Genomic DNA, 22,598 nt, shown 5'->3' on the forward strand with positions numbered 1-22,598 from the left:
CATTTCCTCTGGGCAGCAAAAGATACGCGGAAAGAAAACCACTGGCAAACGCAGCATCAAGCACTGTAGAAACAGCAATGCTGTCAGTAGCAGCAGAAATAATAACTGAGTCTATCAGCGCCAGCTGAAATAAACGCAGTACTACAAATGGTAAGAGTCATGGCAGCAGTGCTACCAATGACAGCGAAATATAATATTGGCAGAAATATTAATAGTGCCACCAAAGGCAGCAGAAATAATAACAGTCCCACCAACGGCAGCAGAAATGACCACAGGACTATCAATGACAGCAAAAAAAAAAAAAAAAATAACAGCAAAATCAATAACAGTACTACCAATGATCCCCCCCCCCCCAGAAAAAGCAGTACCACCAATGGCAGTCGAAATGAAAACAGTGCTACCAATGGCAGCGAATATAAGACTCAACAACTAAAACCGCTGAGGCGTGCAGCTGCAGCTCAAAATACCTGGTCCAGGACGTGAGAAGGCACCACTTGACTCCCTCACTCTCCAACACTCGACCTCCTCACTCTCCAACATTCCACCACTCGACCTCCTCACTCCCCAACGTTCCTCACAATTCGACCTCCTCACCCTCCAACACTCTAGTATTCAATCTCCTCATTCTCCAACACCCCTTATCACTCGACCCCCCCCCTTAATCCTCCAACGCTCATCATCACTCGACCTCCTTATTCTCCAACACTCCCCATCACTCGACCTCTTCAACCCCCCCCCCCAATTCCCTCATCCCAATACACCTCACCACTCGACCTCCTCATTCTCCAAAACCCCTAGCCATCTGACCTCCTAACACCCCCTAACACTCAATTATGGGTAGGGAGTGGAGTCTGGTCCGAAAAATGGGTGGGTACGTGAAAGGGTCGGGTGGGGGTGGGGGGAAGACTTTGGACGGCTTTAGAAGCAGGGAATGGTTGATGGGAGTGTAAGATAGTGCGGAGGAAGGGGGTGGTGTGTCCTCATAGCAGTGTGGCCGCGGGAGACCAACGTGGGTCTGCGGAGACACATTAAATTATACCAGCGAAGACAGACGTTCCCCTGTTGGCGACCCCTCAACACTCCCCGAATGCCTTAAGGCAAGACTTCAGTACAACAAGTCTGTGAAGAAGAGGAAGAAAAAATAAGCAAAATTCTCTCATGGTAAGGCAAGGCTACGCAACTCTTTTGAGACATCTTCGTGTCCTTATCAAGCAGGCTTCCTTGACACAAGGCCAGTGTTTAGGTTTCCGGCATCTTAGCGTAGGCCTCTGAAAAGCATTATTATTTAACACAAGGCCAGTCACCAAGACACGGGTATGAAAAGCAGGAATCTTTGACATTATGACAATATTCAAGACTCTGGCGCCTCATCAGTGGAGGTCCTTGAAGAGAAGGGTCCCTGAATACAAAGCCTAGTCACCAAACACGGTCAAGCAACACGCCTCGTCTTTCCAGTCAAATCAAATCTTGAACAGCAAACCTTTGAAAATAAAAAGGTATTTTACAACCAATACAGTCAGGTATTGATCACTCTACTACGTCCAGTAGAGATGACTACACCCACAGAATCTAACAGTGTCCCAACACATTGAAAATCTATGATGGAACTTCACATACGAGAAAATAAGAGCCAAGGAAACAGAAGTGTGGACACAATAAACTAGTAAACACAGACGACTCAGGAACCAAAATTCAAACTCAAGGGGGGGAAAAAAATAAAGATCTCTTGAGCTACAGCAATCAAATAAAGTTAAGCCAGAAAAATAATAAACCAATAAATAAATTACATTAAAAAAAGGACTTGACCCAGCAAAACCTTCAGAGAGACGAGCTGCCAGACATTATCAAAAACATGATCATTTTAACAAGTTACTAAAAGATATCCTAACTAAAAAGCTTACATCACACTCGCTTGGACTTTACCCAAACTCAAAAAAGCATCGAAACCAGATATTACGTATGGACACAAAGACTTAATTCAATTTCCCGGTAAGAAACATAACAATGATTTAGAAGGGCATTTTATCAACCAGTTTAAGAGAATTTCGTTGTAGTTTTCGAGTGAAATTTATTAACACAATCGCCTCTGGGTCACTGCTTTCCACTTCAACACTGAACGCATAAGGGTTATATAATAACTAGCCTAGTCTGAGACTCACGTACGTATAAGTCAGCCAAGTAGGCCCTCAGTCTTCTTAGAGACTTGTATTGCCCCATACAGGACCATGCATCCCCAGTGTTTACAGTCAATAAACACTGTTTTATACTGGTCATTATCATAAATAACTTTTTCATTAGTGTCTCTACTACTGGTTTATCGTCATTGTTATTATCATCTTTATCACACCATTATTCAAATTATCATTATCTAATAATAATAAATAATAATAATAATAATAATAATAATAATAATAATAATAATATTATTATTATTATTACTATTATTATTATTATTAATTAAATATTATATTATTATTATTATATTCACTTATATATATTCATTTATTATTCATTATCCTTCCACTAAGCACGACAAAATATCTTTAATAATCACAATCTTGCCTTCCCTCATAAACCACACAACCCCTCACACTCACAACCTCCTTCACAACTCCCAAGCCTCATTCCTACCTCATGGCACTCTGATGCCTCACAACACCCCATCTCCCCCTATACACTTCCTCCACAACCTCCCTGTTCTCCCTTTATCTATCAGCCGAACTATTATCTCGATATCGCAAGTCTTGATAAGAAAGATACCGTAATTCATTATGTCTTCACAACCTCCAGTATCTTCCCTGTGATAACACCATTTTTCAAAATACGATAACGCGATGATATCAGATACAGTATAGCAAATATAACAGTATAGCTTATCTATATATAATCTATATTGATAAGATTAGGCTTGAGGAGTGATATGAGATGATATTGGTAAGAGAAATGAGATTTAATTCAATGCATAAGAGGTTTAACACGAAGGGACGACCCTTAAGTATGAACGACCCTTTTGAGATATACCGTACGACCTCTGAACACGAAGGTACTACCACACTTGAACACGACCTTAACATCCTTATGGGTTGTTATAACAACCTGGCTTATTATTATTTTTTTTTTAGCCAGACCCTTAATTAAGGTGCTAAGTCAGGTCAGAGGCCAGGTAGGTCATCATGCCCCAAGGTCGTACCAAGTCGTTCCCACCACGACCATACGGTGACGGATGAGGTCGTGGGATGGGCAGAGGTTGGAAGGGGGTGGTGGTGGGTTTTCGAACCCTGGTAATTCAGTCCTGAATAAACACCGTCGAAGCCAAGGACTGGCTGGCTGGGGCTGGCTGCCAAGCACGCTCCCCAACCCACCTTCATCACCCCCTCCTCCTTCAAGCGGCGTGAGCGAAACACCCGTTTTCTACATTCAAAGCCTTTTTACATTTACTTTTTTTTCATCGCGTAAACAATTTACGTCTCTCCTAAACGATGATATTAATGAGCAAACAAGATGAACCTTTTTCTTTTCTCTCAGATGTCAATCCTTTTTGCAATTTATTTTCATAAAACTGAAAACAACGTTGAAAAGATGTGAGCGGGTTTGTTATTTGTCCTTAAAGGGGAAATAAATTCTTTAATCTATAATAAATTTTTTATCTATTTGCGTACGACGACTTATCCACTTGAGCACGACAACTTATCCACTTGAGTACGACAACTTTCCACTGAGTACGACGACTTATCCACTTGAGTCCGACGACTTATCCACTTGAGTACAACTTATCCACTGGAGTACGACGACTTATCCAGTTGAGTACGACAACTTATCCACTGGAGTACGACGACTTATTTTCTTGAGTACGACGACTTAAACCATGTGTACAATGAGGTAAGAAGACAAACATTGAAGAGGAATTGGGCAAATAGGTAATGCCATCCACACACACACACACACACACACACACACACACACGTAATCATGACGTAAATTCCTGGCCTTCGTTTTTGAACTGATATATTTCCCTTCGTAATAATAAGTCTTGGTACATACGTACGCAGCAAAACACATCCACACAACACGAAGTGATCCTTTCACCAGCGTTTCTCGCAACACAACCACGAATGAAATTCCAGAAACGCAAAAAAAAAAAAAAAAAAAACCTGCGTTGCGCATCGGATTCAATTTCATTCATTAATGACCGAGTGAAATTCAAATCCAGCAGCAACCGAGGCAAATTCTCATAAAAATAAATAAAATTTATGGTGAAATTTCTTTTATTCACATTTCATCAAATTCTTATAAAAATAATGAATTTTGTATTCGCATTTCTCATCAAATTCTTATCAAAAATTATGATTCTTTTTATTCACATTTCTCATCAAATTCTTATGAAAATTATGAACCTTTTATTCACAATTCTCATCAAATTCTTATAAAAAATCATGACCTTTTTTTATTCACATTTCTCATCCAATTCTTATGAAAAATTATGAATCTTTTTATTCACATTTCTCATAATGATTTCTCATCGTGTGATTTCTGAGTGACTTACATTCTCATTCTCTTGCAAGTTAATTCTCATTAAAATCAACCAACCTAACTTTCGTCTTTCGTTATATCAATATACGTTTCGTCACAGAAAACGTTACGTGTTCAGTTAGCCTGAAAATAATCACACACACACACACACACACACACACACATTAAAATCTCTCTCTCTCTCTCTCTCTCTCTCTCTCTCTCTCTCTCCATATTGTGGATTTATGGTGAAAATGAGTGGGGAAAGGTTGACAAAAGAGGATATATGTATTAGAAGTGGAGGGAACAAAGAGAAGTGGGAGACCAAACTGGTGATGTCAAAATGAAGTGAAAAGGATTTTGAGCGATTGGGTCCAGAACATGCAGGAGGATGGAATGTATGCACGGGACAGAGTGAATAGGAACGATGTGGTATACAGGGGTCGACGTGCTGGTAACGGACTTAACTAAGTCATGTGAAACGTCTGGGGTAAATCATGGGAAGGTCTGTGGGGCCTGGATGTGAATAAGGAGCTGTGGTTTCGGTGCAATACACAAGACAGCTAGAGAATGGATGTGAGCGGGTGTGACTTCGTTTCAATCTGTTCCTGGCGTTGACCTTACTAACATGGGAAACGTTTATCAAGTTAAAAAAAAAAATAGGCCTTTTTCCGCCAATAATATGCTAACTAATCGATTCTTTATCATAACTAATTTATCCAGACAATAAGTAAAATCAAAATAACGTACGAAAACATTATATATATATATATATATATATATATATATATATATATATATATATATATATATATATATATATATATATATATTAGGGTTTTTAGACTGCAACCTGGATATATGGAGACAAAAATACAGGAAGAGGTTTCTGAAATAATCATACGGAAAATCAATTACAGTGGTTGAGGTACAGATGAACGACAGACCATTCACAGCGCATCGAAGAACAGACAAGTCATAAATGAGCAAACTACAGAATAAATTATGTATTCATACAGCGAGAGGATGGGGTCACGATTATTTATTTTCCTGAGTTTTGAGTGCCTAGCACTTCAACGCGCACACACCCACCATCAGGATCTGGGAGCGGAAATCCCCCCCTTTAAGAGCTAGTCTCTCTTTTTTTTTCTCTCTCTCAGAGAGAGAGAGAGAGAGAGAGAGAGAGAGAGAGAGAGAGAGAGAGAGAGAGAGAGAGAGAGAGAGAGAGAGAGAGAGAGAGAGAGAGAAAGGGAATGAGGGTGGCACAGGGGAATGGGGATGGTGGGGGGTGGATGACGACGACGCATAATCACCTCGTTAACAGCCGAACCAGGGGACACGCAACATTAACCACCCCACACCCAATCTACAACTACCAAACTCCCCCTCCCATCTTTTCCTTCCTTACATTGCGCGATCTTGTAGCCGATCACAGGCGAAAAAACAAACTCATTTGCATCCCATATATATATATATATATATATATATATATATATATATATATATATATATATATATATATATAACTGACTTATATTTCTCTCTTGTATCTCCCCAGATGATGTGATTATTACACGAAAGTGCACTTGGGAACTTATCGTGTTTCATTTTCCCCGTGGACTCATAGGAATATACACACACACATATATATCGAATTATACTACGCGAAGTGACGCAGCACCGTCGGACGAGCACTTTTGAAGTGTCGTAAGTCACGTGATAAGGTACGTGCCCTTTCGTAACTGCCTACACGACTCACGGAGACCGGCAGTTCCAAGACTCTCTCTCATAAGGGAAAAGTTTATCTCATACAGGTCGTCTTTCTATACAAACCGTGCGTGAGCTTCACTGGTTATTCTTGATTTTTGATGGTACGACCCTTAAGCACGATGGTACGACCCTTAACCACGATGATACGACTCTTAAGCACGATGGTACGACCCTTGTGCACGATGGTACGACTCTTAAGCACGATGGTACGACCCTTGTGCACGACGGGACGATCCTTGAACACGATGGTACGACCCTTGAGAGCACGATGGTACGACCTTGAGAGCAAGATGGTACGACCCTTGAGAGCAAGATGCTACGACCCTTGTGCACGACGGGACGACCCTTAAGCACGACGGTGCGACCCTTACGCACGACGGTGCGACCCTTAAGCACGATAGTACGACTCTTAAGCACGATGGTACGACCCTTGAACACGACGGTACGACCCTTGAACCACGAACGGTACGATCTTTGAGACCAGGAACGGCACGACCCTTGAACACGATGGTACGAACCCTCGAGCGCGACAGCGGAGGAGGAGCCTTTCTTTCAACACGGCAATACGACCCTTGAGCACCATAGCCCAGCCTTCGACTTTAGGGTGAACGGTAGGAGGGGGGGGTGAGACCTAAGCCATCAACATACCCAAGGGAGGTCGAGTCGTGCTCAAGGGTCGTCGTCGTACCCCCGTCCCTCTGAAAAGGATAAACCCCCAGAGAATTCCCTTGGACTGTTGATAGAACCAGCTATCATCATGTTAAACTGCGTTTGGGTGTGGACTGTCGCATTCCTAAGCATGAAAGAGCCACTTTGGTGGCGTCTCCTCTGCCCTACCTCATTGTTGTATATTCTGCTTCACATCAACTTGAGCCTTTCTTTACCTTAATAATAAAACATATTCAAATGACTACCATCATTCATTAACTGGAATGAAAAAGGTGTACCAACATTCTATGTAACGATGTGGACTCATCGTCAGAAATGAACACACACACAACACAAAAGACATCATAAATTTTCAAGAGGATATCACCAGATGTTGGTTCATATACGTCGAGGGAGGTTGTCATCGATGCCTCGAGAAAGACTGGATGTGTGAGAGACGACAAAAGAAGTATTGAGAAACGGGAAGATGGACAGGAAATAGTGGAATTGAGAACTTGAAAAGGGGGCATTGGATCGTGGAAAGGAAGAGGAGAATGGGACTTACTCATCCCTCCTTTGATGATCCTATGAGTGTCCTTACCTAGATGGAGACAACTGCTCCACTGTTGTGAAATATAAGTGTGTGTTGCAACGTGGAAATGCCAGAAATGCCTCCCTCGGGTGCCATACAACTCTTTATAGTGGCCGACATGGACGCGTGCCCCAGCCATAGCTATCACGGAAGCAAGATCATATCATAGAATGCAAGAAGGGCTGGCTAATCTGAGCTTTCTAGGTGTCTGTATAACAGAAGCTTAATGATGGAAAGGTTATATGTAAATGGGAAAGACAGACACAGGACGAAAGAGAAACCCACAGCTTCACAGCTCGAGGAAAGGTTAGGGTGTGTTACAACGGTTAAGTCTCGTATGGTTGGTCTCCACAGAGAAGGTATGGGAAGCAGATGTCAGACACGTGCCGTGGGCATAAGTTATAGGAACTGGGGAGACCACACACACACACACACACACACACACACACACACACAAACACATCTTGAAAACCATCCCCAGTCAAAATGGCTGGGTGAACCTTAAGTAATTTCCTCCTTTAATCTCGACTCATTAGTGGAGACGCCTCCACCACAAGCACACCCATATAGCACGCATTCATGCCTGAACACTGCTTGCACTAATTCGTGGATATTCGCAGCACTAAACGTGATATTCGTGGATATTCGCAGCACTAAACGTGATATTCGTGGATATTCGCAGTACTAAACGTTGATATTCGTGGATATTCGCAGCACTGAACGTGATATTCGTGGATATTCGCAGCACTAAACGTGATATTCGTGGATATTCGCAGCACTAAACGTTGATATTCGTGGATATTCGCAGCACTGAACGTGATATTCGTCGATATTCGCAGCACTCAACGTGATATTCGTGGATATTCGCATTAAAGTCCAAAAGTCTTTCTCCATCGTCCATTATGTCCCCAGGGGAAGAAATCGCTTTGAATCGCTTTCACTTCTCAAAGAGCAATACTGGTGAACTTCACATTCATATTTGACCCACGAAAACCAGAACAAACGTGTAAATATTGCGAAGTAAAAAAGTTCATGGATGCTGTATATACATACAACTTCCAGTGTGTATTGTACTCAAGAATAAAAGTTAATGGATGGTGTAATATACATACAACTTCCAGTGTGTATTGTACTCAAGAATAAAAGTTAATGGATGGTGAATATACATACAACTTTCAGTGTGTATTGTACTCAAGAATAAAAGTTAATGGATGGTGTATATACATACAACTTCCTGTGTGTATTGTACCCAAGAATCAAGTTAATGATGGTGTATATACATACAACTTCCTGTATGTATTGTACTCAAGAATAAAAGTTAATGATGGTGTATATACATACAACTTCCTGTATGTATTGTACTCAAGATTAAAAGTTAATGGATGGTGTATTTACATACAACTTCCTGTGTGTATTGTACTCAAGAATAAAAGTTAATGGAAGCTGTATATACATACAACTTCCAGTGTGTATTGTACTCAAGAATAAAAGTTAATGATGGTGTATATACATACAACTTCCAGTGTGTATTGTACTCAAAAATAAAAGTACACAACGCGAAATCATTTGACCAGGAAATTACAAAGTAAGAAATCTAAATAGGAAAATCTCTCTCTCTCTCTCTCTCTCTCTCTCTCTCTCTCTCTCTCTCTCTCTCTCTCTCTCTCTCTCTCTCTCTCTCTCTCGGCTGAATATGAGAAGCATCCTACCCACTCACAGATGTCAAGAAGTCTCCCGCTAAAGCAAGGAAGCAAATGCATGACAGTCATTTGACAACTGTTAAGAACACAATTGGATGTAATTCACTTTAAATTTCCCGCCCGCACGGACGCGCGCGCCTTTTAAACCTAACGGTTAAGTTTAGTCTTAAATAAATATATAAAAAACGCAGATAGCCACGATAATCATGCATTATTCGCATTATTTATCATTACACTCATCACGAGAATAGTCTTTTTTTTATTGTCTTCAATTGGCACACATTCGAACAGACGAAACTTAAAAAAAAAAAAAGAGAAGTGAAAGCAGTGTGTGAGGGTGTAGGGGGCCAAGCCCTTCGAGACAAGACAGCGAGTAACAGGGTATCAAAGACTGTGAGTTACCACCGCCTCTCTCTCCCATCAACCGCCACTCCTCCTCCTCTCTTCACACGGCTGAGTTACAACCGTGGCCTATAACCTCTCTCTCTCTCTCTCTCTCTCTCTCTCTCTCTCTCTCTCCGCTAATAATTTTGGCGTACTACTTCTCCCACTGAGGTCACAATCCTTACACCTATTGTACGCCCTGTAATCTCCTCTTAGCACAAGAATGCGATGGGTATATAAGTGTGGATTTCATTAATCCTCACTTTCAGCCTTTGCGGTAGGATTAATAGAACCCGTATTGTAAGTCCGGGTCGACAGTTCTTATGCTCAAGGGGGAAATAATCGTATGTGTTGGAGATTTGACACCATCAAGCAATGTGATGACGTCAGATAAAGGCAATATTTTGTGGTATTCTGAGCAAGAAAAAGTACACTGAAAAAGCAGGGCAATATGGCTTATACAACCACGTATACGCAAAGGTAAAATGCTTATTAAAGATAAGAATTGGATAAATTATCATATACTTCCTTTTTACCCCCATATAAATCATGATATACTTTCTTTTAACCCCATATAAATCATTATATAATTTCTTTTTACTCCATATAAATCATTATACACTTTCTTTTTACCCCATATAAATCATTATATACTTTCTTTTTACCCCATATAAATCATCATATACTTCTTTTACCCATATAAATCATATTACTTTCTTTTTACCCCATATAACTCATCATATACTTTCTTTTTACCCCATATAATCATCATATATTTTCTTTTTACCCCATATAAATCATCTAGGCCTCAATGGACATACATTCGGCACATCCATAAATATCATGTTCGCTACCATTAACAGTGGTACGTGCAGTTTACGATAACAAACTTACCTCAATTAGCAAAGCTAACTGCCTCGTTGAGGTGGTTTACCATGAAGTAAACCTATAGTGGACTTTTTACAGGACTAAGGATTTCCAAATATCACTTTAATCTAAAAAATCAGTTGTCTTCTTCTGTCTGTCACGTTTTGAATGCTGTATATTCTCTTCAATCACTCCCTTTATACAGTATCACTCATAGTCTTCATTCACTTCCTTAAGGCTTCATTCACTTCCTTCACGGCTTTCCTCACCACTTCATTACTTTTAAGGAGGCTAAAAATCTTAAGATGAATAAATAAATTTCTCAGGGGATTGAGATCGCTTATTTATTAGATTTTCTCAGAAGCTATCTTGCAGTACACATGGGAACACAGAATCGTAAATTCCTTAAATTGAAATTATCTTCACAAAAGTCTTAAACTACGGCTGTGTGAGATGAGACAGACTTTCTCTAAATATTCTTTGCCACTGCCGGGAAATGTATAGCGTAGTCGTAACCCATTCCATAGACGGTGGAGCTAAAGAAGAATGATACAGAGTTCACAAATGCATTAGGGAACTGGGCCACAGTAATTGGGTTAGAGTCAGGTCCAATCGAATCACAAAGTACCCTCGAATTCCTATCACCAAACTCACCACTCAAGCACTGTGGTTCTGCCAACCTTTTGGGTATGATGACCTAGCCATTCAGTACGAGTAAGGAAAATAAACAATAATATGCAATGTACAGAGAGAGAGAGAGAGAGAGAGAGAGAGAAGAGAGGAGGAAGAGTCTTAAGAGAGGAGGAATCGTATAAGCATGTACAAGAGAGAGAGAGAGAGAGAGAGAGAGAGAGAGAGAAACAGTTCTTAAATCTTATTAAAGCCTTATGAGAGACGAACGAATACGTATAAACAATATAAACAATAATATGCAATGTACAGAGAGTATAAACAATATAAAAATAATATGCAATGTACAGACAGTATAAACAATATAAACAATAATATGCAATGTACAGAGAGAGAGAGAGAGAGAGAGAGAGAGAGAGAGAGAGAGAGAGAAACAAAAAGTTCTTAAATCTTATTAAAACCTTATGAGAGAGACGAACGAATACGTACGCAAGAATACTTCAAGAAAAAAAAAATAGTTTAAACAACCAAAGGGTGAGCGAGCTGGTGAGTAATAGCTGTGTGTTTATTTGCATATCAACTCGATGTTTGGGGTCGAGGAAGGGGGATGGAACGGAGGAAAGTGTACATTAGGGAAATAAGAGACAGTAGTCTGTGCAAATGTACAGCCCAGTCAGTTTGATTAGTTTGTGAGCTGTTTGCTGGGTTCGTATTTTAGGTGCCTTTCTTTATTTACCTCTAAGAGACTAGGTGTGTGTGTGTGTGTGTGTGTGTGTGTGTGTAATGATTTTATTTGTTGGTTTGGCATGGAAAATGGTTTAGCGTGTGTATATGTAATGATTTCGTTTGTTGGTTTGGCATGGAAACTGTTCAAGCTAAGCTTTGCTTTCTGTAGATCGAATGTGAATCTCAAAGCTAAGTCTTAAGCTCCCATTGGAATCCAGTGTTTTCCATAATAGTGCTGCTTCCGATGCCTTGAATATCATTATAATTTGTGACTCAAAAAATTTCGCCTCACAAAGACAACAGAGATGAAGATGTATATATATATATATTTCCTCTGAGAAGGATAAACTTCAGTCCTTTGACCCCTCTTTATCTTAGTGCTATCTTACTGCTAGCACCCATATCTTCTTCATCTTAGTGCTATCTTACTGCTAAGCACCAGGCAATCAAAAGACATCATGGCGCCTCCAACCGTCCAACTCTTGAGCGACCATCTCTCCTCTCCTGCCCAACCAGCTCCGGCACAATGACCCTTTCATCCCCTCGGTCAGATTAGGTCGTGAAGGTCACGAACAGTGGCACGAGACAAGCTAAGTCTATATTTACCACGAGTAATAAATGAGCCGTAAGAAAACATTAATCATACCGACTGTGCTTATCGTTGGGACAACAGCGTCCTTCTCGGCGTATGCAGGTCCGGAGTTGAGCCTCGTATAAGCAAACACTCTTCCTTCCCTCCCTCCCCCCTTTGGCCGTCAATGGCCGCGCCCTCGGGCATAAAAAAAAAAAAAAAATCCAAACGCTCTAGCCTCAAGATGCCATGAGTGGGCAGGGAGGGAGGGAGTCATAGCAGAGGATGGATATGGAAGAGGGAGGAGGGTGAAGAGGGTGGAAAGGGTTAAAATTCGTGGGGGGGTTAGCCACAGGAGGAGGCGGTATGGCTTTCGAACGTGAAAAAAAAAACAGGATCCTAAAACAAGAAGCAATGAAGGAGTAGTCCTGGTGTTACCCACGTCCTCTCTGAAGGCTCCTTTAGCTGTATTCTTCAACTTCTTCCAATGTCTTCCTTCTCAAGTAAGCTCTTAGTGCCCTCAGGAGCTTCTGCAGCATTCCACACAGGAGCTGGGTAAAGTAAGCTCCTTTGTGGGGTCGAGTGGGAATCCTCAAAGACGCTGCTGTATTTCCCTCCCGTCCGCTAACGCTAATAAAACCTCGTCGAAGTGGCTTCTAGCAAGCAGTGCTACCAATATGTTAGCGGATTCCGCTACGATGACTGGCACAGGAACGAGAAAACCATATTCCATACGTAACAAAAGTAGAGGATTGGAAAAAGTTGCCTAAGAACGCGTCTTTACTCGATGACTGAACAAAAAGCCCAGCCCACATTTTGCTTTCCTTTGTAACAACACGAGCAATTATGCAAATTCTGGTAGTCTGGTTAAGTTTTTCCTAAACCCCTTAAGTCTTATGCATAAACGCACGTCCTCCAATTACACTTTAACGAAGTCTTATACACGGGATAACGTTGAGACTCACACTCTGAAGAGGAAAATAAAGAGGACAATTCTGAGCACAACGAACACCTACAGAATCAGTGACATAACCTACGGAGACTCGAATTAAAGGATCTGATCTTACCCATATGGAACACATAAGGCATCAAGGCACTTCAAATAAGGAGGGCAGAGAGCATCGAACATTGCACTTATGACTAGACACAACACATATGGGAGAGCACAAAGCATCAGACACTCTTACACATGAAGAGAATATACATAATAACACACGCCACACGGACGATCAGAGAATTAAACAATACAATCAAGATGGGCGCAATGGATCAGACGCTCAAGAGAAATAAAAACACCTACGTAATAACGTCAAAGTCTTCGTCGATTCAAATTATCACAGCCAACTTTTTCCATACGCACTTGGTCAATGCCCTTGTCTTCACGTAGGTAAGGACCTTATTCTCGACTCTCATCTAAGATAACGTCCTAATTCTTGATATCATAGGAGTAAAACCCCTTAATTCTTGCCACCGTCTGAGGTAGAAAGACCATAATTCTCAACACCATCATAGGTACGTTTCCCTAATTCTCAAGCGGTCTTCGTAGTTACCTAATTCTCAAAACAGTCTTCGTAGTCAAGGTGTTGAGTCGTCTTGCTTAAGAGGTCTTACGCCGGCGTACTACCCGCGTCAATGGGAATTAAGAACGAATAGTTTAACGTCATGACGGTGATAAGGGTGTGTAGTGAAGATGGCTCCAGACGTAACCCACTGAGAGTGTAGGGAAGACAAGGATTCACTGTCTATGGACTGAGCCAAGAGTGGCGTGGGGGTGGTATAGTGAAGATGAGGGTGTAGTGACGATGACTCGATCTGTAAAACCGTAGTGAAGATGAGGCTACAAACCGTAGTGAAGATGAGGCTACAGTGACTATGCCGTTCGCTGGGGGCATAAATCTGACACGTATACGCTACGTGTGTTCTACAATGTGTGAAGATATATATAATCAAGCGAAGATGACACACACACACACCACACACACACACACAAAGGAAAATCGAAAGAGAAACGGGACGAGAATACGTCAGTCACTGAGTGACCTGAGGAGGAAAGATATGTAATGATGGACGTCGCTCAGGGGCGGCCGAGACTCTACTCCGCTGAGACACATGAGGGCCACGAGGCGCAGCAGCTGCGCGGCGGGGCACCTGGGAACAGCAAGACACAAGATGCCCATCAACATCCACCCGACGGAGTAGACGTCGCTCGCGGGAGAGGCCTTCCCCCCAAGCACTAACTCGGGCGCCAGGTAAGGGTAACTCTGGTACTTCAGACCCCAACCGCGGTAGGGCTGCTCCCCAGCCTTCGTCATCCGTCTGAGGTTGGTGAGGGTCACCTCGATGTCTCCTTCCCCCGTAAAATCGACGCGCAATTGACTGTAACGAAGGTCGTTGTGGACCAGATCGAGGGTGTGGATCTCCGTCAGCGTGGACACCACCTACTGCATCGCCTGCAGGAGGAGACATGCTGGAGGCGGGGAACGGAGAGGACATCCAGTAGGCTGATCGACCCGTGGTATGAGATGATCAATGCCAGAGGCTTCGAACTCGCCCCCAGCAGACGAGGAACTCCTCGGACACCCTGAAGCTGCTTGTACGTCTGCGCCTCCCTCAGGACGGTCGCGAGAATTCCTTCCTCGTGGAACAGCTTAGCCTCGGCGGTCACCTGCTGCAGTTGTGGTAAACGCTGGTCTTGTAGCTAGTGTCCTTGCTGTCCCGCAGCCATGCAGGACCTGGGAGGCAGACAGGCCTCCCAGAAGCATTTTGTCAGGTAACAATGGCACACCCAAGGCCTTCATCTTCTCCCGCCACCACGCCCTAAACTCGTTCGCAACGTTAGTGTAGAAAAAAGACATTATATCCGCTATTCGTATACACGCACCAAACTGAAATGCGAAATCGAGAGAACGAAGTCCAAAACGAAGTCCAAAATATATGCGGTTCGATTAGGCTAACGCTATCAGAGACTCGTGAAAGAAAAAAAAAATTTGACGGCCTTCTGCAGCGCCCAGGAAATTAGCCACGTCCACCGACCGAGACTGCTAGTCCATATACGGTGGTAGTTGTGTTGTTAGGGAGTAAAAGGTGTTGGGCGTCTCCAGTGTGGAAATTGTACCTTTGAGTTCTGAAGTACGTGGCATTCAGAGGCTGATCTGCGTCTGACCAGTGAAATCAAGCGAGTGTGTACGTCGGGTGGGATGGGAGTCGCCATATATCAATATATGCGTTATATATATATATATATATATATATATATATATATATATATATATATATATATATATATATAATATCTATAATAAATATAAATCCAGCTATCTATAATGAACCTCCCTCCGATTTGAGCTTATCAGGGCACGCTATACATCATAGTATATATAATATCTAATATATATATGATTAAGTCCAGCTCATCAGCCTCTCACTAGACACAGCATCTGAGCTTATGTGAGGCGACAGCTGCATAATCTCGCCTCATGGGAGGTCAGCATTTCCCCTCGAAGTCGTACGCTCTGCTGAGGTTAGGATCTTGGCTTCGGCTGGGCTACAGATACTCATGGAGTTACCCCACCGCTGAGAACCAGGCAAGGTAACTCAACCTCGCTCTCTCACACAAGGCAATCTGTAGTATTGTAATCAATGATTCTAAGTATCTATCCACTACGTATTTAATTTATATATATATATATATATATATATATATATATATATATATATATATATATATATATATATATATATATATATATTCTCTCTCTCTCTCTCTCTCTCTCTCTCTCTCTCTCGTCTGAAAACGATGCTCTAGCTGTGAGAAGTATCCTAATTTTTGCCCCAGATACTTTGAGAAGTACGTATCTTTGCCCGACATACTTTGAAAAGTACTTAAACTTTGTTTGCCCCAGGTACTTCTGAAAGTACCCTAACTTTGCCCCCAGATACTTTGAGAAGTACGTATCTTTGCCCCACATACTTTGAAAAGAAGCCTATCTTTGCCCCCACACACTTTGAGAAGTACTTAAACTTTGTTTGCCCCAGGTACTTTGAGAAGTACCCTAACTTTCCCGACAGTCCACAGTTCACTCATCACGTAACTTGCCACATCAAAACCCACGACTGTGAACCAGTTCCCGGACATTCTGTGCAGACTGTGTCCTCCTATTTGGCGCCACAGCCAAAGTACGAAAGCATCATAAACTCAGCGCACCTGGCGGCAAGAAATCGAATCGTAACGGACCCACAACAGCCATCGGGAACACCTGCACACAACCGCTTCCATCTACACACCTACAACCCATTTGGCCACAACACGAAAAGTATTTCGACTTGACACATCTTACTCCATCTTTTACTCCACGCTCGTACTCCACGCCCACCTATCCTCTTCCTACACCCACGGAGGCCAGAAATACCGCTCTCTGTATATCACCCAGCGTTACCCTCCCACACACACACACACACACCTGACTGAGTCTCAAGACTTGCCGTTCTTGCATTTCCTGTCCGCTAGGCACTGCCAACAACCCCCTCCCCTCACCCTCCAACGACCTACGGTGTAGAAGGTGATGGTGGACGTGCAACGGTGAGTACTTCCCTCTGGTCTTTAGCCGTCACACACACACACACACACACACACCACACACACACACACACACAGAGAGAGAGAGAGAGAGAGAGAGAGAGAGAGAGAGAGAGAGAGAGAGAGAGAGAGAGAGAGAGAGGAGAGGAGAGAGAAGAGAGAGAGAGAGAGAGAAGAGAGAGAGAGAGAGGAGAGTGTGAACCACCCACCCAGAGAAGAGCAACTAACCATACGCAACACACACACAACTCCCCCAAAAAATCACACCAACACCACTTTACTCCCCGCGTCTCAATATCAATAATGAAAAAAAAAAAAAAACACGAAAAAAAAGGAAGAAGAAAATCTTATGATTAAAATATATATATAATACATATTTTTCCACCAGGACGCCAGAGGCGCCACCTCTCTCCCTCGACAAGAAAACCTCGACTCTTCAAAGTGTCATCTCACGTCTCTGCTTCGATTCAAAACTGTTGCGCCGCTTCACAATTTCATCGAAGACCCGAGAGTGGTCTGCCTGTTCACCCCCCAACACACACACACACACACACACACACACACGTATATACCCCCTGAAGCCTGAGGCTCTTCTAGGAAACCACTTCTCGTGGTACTTATGAGGCCCCGCAACCTCTTCCCTCACACACCCTCACACACACACACACACACACACCACTTGAGTGTAACAATGGCCTTTCTCTAACCTACCTACCCCTCCCCCCCACAACGGTAACACCGTGACGACACGGGAGACCCGGATGTTGCTGATATATCCTTCACAGGCGATGCTTAAACCACCCCCTCCTCGAGCACGACGGTACGTACGTGTCTCAACAACCTTGAGCAATGACGGTCATGACGCTGACGAGATCTTCAGTGGCATGTGGCCCCTGAGGGGGAAATATAAACACGACACTGACGAGATCTTCAGTGGCATGTGGCCCCTGGGAGGGAAAATAAACACGACACTGACGAGATCTTCAGTGGCATGTGGCCCCTGAGGGGAAAATATAAACACGACACTGACGAGATCTTCAGTGGCATGTGGCCCCTGGGTGGAAAATAAACACGACACTGACGAGATCTTCAGTGGCATGTGGCTCCCTGGGGGATGGGAAAATATAAACACGACACTGACGAGATCTTCAGTGGCATGTGGCTCCTGAGGGGGAAATAAACACGACACTGACGAGATCTTCAGTGGCATGTGCTCCTGAGGGGGAAATAAACACGACACTGACGAGATCTTCAGTGGCATGTGGCTCCCCAGTTCGCTAAAGGGGCAGCTGTACCGTGGAGGGAATGCTCCTCATACCCCCACAGGACTGGGGGCTCGGAGGGAGGGTGAGGTTGAGGAAGGGGAGGGTGGTATAATATTAGTTCAAAGGTTTCGCGCCAAAATTCAGCACACCTCGAGGTTTCACCTTGGCGACAGTCGCGAGTGTGACGGACGGAGGGCGACAAGAACCCTGCTCCATTCAGCCAGACGCCCTCAAACACCCAGAGGTAAGATGAGCTCGTAAAGTTCGTGCCCTGAAAGAAGAAAAAAGGGGGGGATGGGGGTTAGACGTGACGCTTCCTTCATTCCATGAGGACGAGGGTACGACCTTCGAGGACGAGGGTACGACCCCTGGAGGACGAGGTCGTACGCTTCCTTCATGCCTTGAGGACGAGGGTACGACCTTTGAGGACGAGGGTACGACCCTTGGAGGACGAGGGTACGACCCCTGGAGGACGAGGTCGTACGCTTCCTTCATTCCATGAGGACGAGGGTACGACCTTCGAGGACGAGGGTACGACCTTTGAGGACGAGGGTACGTACGACCTTTGAGGATGAGGGTACGACCTTTGAGGACGAGGGTACGACCCCTGGAGGACGAGGTCGTACGCTTCCTTCACTCCTTGAGGACGAGGGTACGACCTTTGAGGACGAGGGTACGACCCTTGGAGGACGAGGGTACGACCCCTGGAGGACGAGGTCGTACGCTTCCTTCATTCCTTGAGGACGAGGGTACGACCTTCGAGGACGAGGGTACGACCTTTGAGGACGAGGGTACGACCCCTGGAGGACGAGGGTACGACCCCCTCAGGACGAGGGTTCGACCCCGGAGGACGAAGGTACGACTCCTAAGGAAGGGCGTTACGATCCTTGAGTACGATGACACGACCCTTGAGCACGATGGCAAGACCCTTGACTACGATGGTACGACCCTTGAGCACGACGGTAAGGCCCTTGGACACGTCAGTCTGGTCGTTCTGCTTGAGCCTTAAGGGTCAGATCGAAAAAGGCCCTGGCCTTCGTATTCTAAGGGGCGTACCGTCGTGCTCAATAGATCGCCCCGTCGTGTTCAAGGCTCGCCCGTCGTGCCTCAAGGCTCGCCCCGTCGTGCTCAAGGCTCACCCCGTCGTGCCTCAAGGCTCACCCCGTCGTGCTTCAAGGCTCTCCCCGTCGTGCTCAAGGCTCACCCCGTCGCGCCTCAAGGCTCGCCCCGTCGTGCTCAATAGATCGCCAAGTCGTGCTTCAAGGCTCGCCCCGTCGTGCTTCAAGGCTCGCCCCGTCGTGCTTCAAGGCTCGCCCCGTCGTGCTTCAAGGCTCACCCCGTCGTGCCCCAAGGCTCGCTCGCCCCGTCGTACCGAATGAAGTGATCTCTTCTCATTTCCCCAAACCCCGCTTTCCAAGCCACACCTTGGGCGAGAGAGAGAGATTACGAGAGAAGGGAGAGGTTGTCCAAGCCATGCCCAGGGCAAGGGAGGTTGAGGGGGGGCGAGCAAGGGAGGTTGAGGGAGGGCGAGCAAGGGAGGTTGAGGGAGGGCGAGGAAGGGAGGTTGAGGGGGGCGAGTAAGGGAGGTTGAGGGAGGGCGAGTAAGGGAGGCTGAGGGAGGGCGAGCAAGGGAGGTTGAGGGAGGGCGAGTAAGGGGGGCTGAGGGAGGGCGAGCAAGTGAGGTTGAGGGAGGGCGAGTAAGGGAGGCTGAGGGAGGGCGAGTAAGGGAGGTTGAGGGAGGGCGAGCAAGGAGGTTGAGGGAGGCGAGTAAGGGAGGTGAGGGAGGGCGAGTAAGGGAGGCTGAGGGAGGGCGAGTAAGGGAGGCTGAGGGAGGGCGAGCAAGTGAGGTTGAGGGAGGGCGAGCAAGGGAGGCTGAGGGAGGGCGAGCAAGGGAGGTTGAGGGAGGGCGAGCAAGGGAGGTTGAGGGAGGGCGAGCAAGGGAGGTTGAGGGAGGGCGAGTAAGGGAGGTTGAGGGAGGGCGAGTAAGGGAGGTTGAGGGAGGGCGAGTAGGTAATGGCACGAACTCAAGTGGTCTTCGATGCAAGGGCGTCTGACTGGCTCGCTTGGCTGGGCTGGCTCACCTCAATCCTGAATATGCGGAAGTGAATGAAGAGTGAGGGGAGAATTGAGGGCAGTCTGGAGAAAACGGAGGAAGGGAGGAGTTGTCTGTCCAGGAGGAATGAAATGGAATCACGGGTGGAATGAGACATAGGGATGGAATGAAACATAAGAATGGAATGAAACGTAATAACATCTCCACTGGGCCTAAACTGGAAATAGTGACGAAGGGAAATCTTTATTGAGAAGCAAATATGGAAGACATTAAATACAATAAGGAGTGGGTAAATATACGATTACGCTCTCTCTTATTTTGAAGAGCCGATATCTTTTTGCATCGATTAAAAAAAACATCGAAAAAAAAAAGGATTTTTTTCATCATGCACTTATAACCAGGTTGTGACCAGTTTGCACCAAAGGTCCAGGAACTTAGCCACACGGTGGTGGAATTGTATAGCAAGTTGTGACACACGAAATATCTATACGTGGCAAAGGCTACGATACTTCTCAAATGGAGGGAGTCAGTTAAGATACTTCTCATGTATCTAGGGCAAGGTTAGGATACTTCTCATGTATCTAGGGTAAGGTTAGGTTAGGTCTTGAGTATCTAGGGCAAAGTTAGGATAGTTCTAGAGTACCTGGGCAAGGTTAGGATAGATCTAGAGTACCTGGGCAAAGTTAGGTTAGTTCTAGAATATTTGGGGGTATAGTTAAGATACTTCTCAAGTATCTAAAGCTAAGATAGAATACTTCTCATTCATCCGGGACAGCATATAAGTATGGATGAAATGTCTACACACACACACACACACACAACAGGAATCATAGTGAGAGAGGCTAATGATCCTGAGGTGTGTACAGGTTTAAGATGAAGGTAACATGTTTCCAATGCCTGGCTCTATTGAAGTTGCACAGACGTCTGTGGTTGTACTCAGTGCACAGACGTCTGTGGCTGTACTCGGTGCACAGACGTCTGTGGTTGTGCTCAGTGCACAGACGTCTGTGGTTGTGCTCAGTGCACAGACGTCTGTGGCTGTACTCGGTGCACAGACGTCTGTGGTTGTACTCAGTGCACAGACGTCTGTGGTTGTCTACTCGGTGGCACAGGTTGTGTGACTGTGCAGGTCGGTGTGCTCAGTGCACAGACGTCTGTGGTTGCTCAGTGCACAGACGTCTGTGGCTGTACTCGGTGCACAGACTGTGTTGCTCGCACAGAGTCTGTGGTTGTGTTCAGTGCACAGACGTCTGTGGCTGTACTCAGTGCACAGACGTCTGGGCTGTACTCGGGACAAAGCAGTTTAGAAGGCGAGTAATCAGTATTTACCATCATCATTACGTCTTCATATGGTCAGTTCAGTGTCTTCTGTATGTATAAAAATTAACTATATATTATATTTTATATATATATTATATTATATATATATATATATATATATTGACTGGGTACATGAGTCGTCTTTGTGTGGTGGTCAAATCAGTGTCTGCAATGCTGGTGAGATGATATAATGCCTGCGAGGGGTCGAGACTGCGTTGCAAGCTGAAGCAAGAAGTTGGCTGCTGCTTCTGAGGCAGGAGAGGCTGGTTGCTGGTTTAAGCACGCACGCGTTCCCCAAGGGGAGGAGGAGAAAGAGGAGGAGGAGGAGGAGGAGGTGGGGTGTCACCCTCGCTCTTCAACTGCTGCTCCGTCGGTCAACCATTTCTTCGCAGTGGGGCCCAATCCGTGTGCATTCAGGGCCCTCTCAAGAACCCTCTTAGAATATGTCTGAATTTATATATATACTTGTATGTAAATCCTCGCCATCTCCCGCGTGAGCGAGGTAGGGTGTAGAACAATGACAAGAGCCTTAAGAGGGGATAACTCCTCATTTGGCTTCTGACGTAAATCCTCGCCATCTCCCGCGTGAGCGAGGTAGGGTGTAGAACAGATGACAAGGGCCTTAAGAGGGGATAACTCCTCACTTGGCTTATGGCCCTGTTCCATATTTTGGAAAGTAATACAGGAAGGGAGGATTTCTAGCACCCCTACTCCCGTCCCTCTTCATCGCCTTCTACGACACGCAGGAATACATGGGCAGCAGTCTTTCTCCCCTACCCAGGGATAAGGTGGTATGAATACACATGTATATACCAAATGTATAAATCTATACATACGCAAATAGTGAAAAATGAAAGGAACTCTTGAACGCCAGGTCACGCAAGTACAGAGGTTCAACAAGCCACTAATATTTACCCTGGTGGTACACTACACTTCACCAGCAGGAAACATGAGCCTCCACCCCAGGCGTGGGCCCCAGGGAGGCCA

The 22,598-nt window shown here is 44.7% G+C and overlaps 1 protein-coding gene and 1 pseudogene across 4 annotated transcripts in view; both read right to left on the reverse strand.

Moving 5' to 3' along the window:
* Nucleotides 1–22,598, reverse strand: part of LOC139763092 (uncharacterized) — a 204,360-nt gene that overhangs the window by 48,339 nt on the left and 133,423 nt on the right. The gene's annotated exons all lie outside the window — the stretch shown is intronic.
* On the reverse strand, nt 11,685–22,277 carry LOC139763389 (uncharacterized; annotated as a pseudogene).

The sequence above is a fragment of the Panulirus ornatus genome, chromosome 46 (genome assembly GCF_036320965.1).
Source record: "Panulirus ornatus isolate Po-2019 chromosome 46, ASM3632096v1, whole genome shotgun sequence".
Taxonomy (NCBI): Eukaryota; Metazoa; Arthropoda; class Malacostraca; order Decapoda; family Palinuridae; genus Panulirus; species Panulirus ornatus.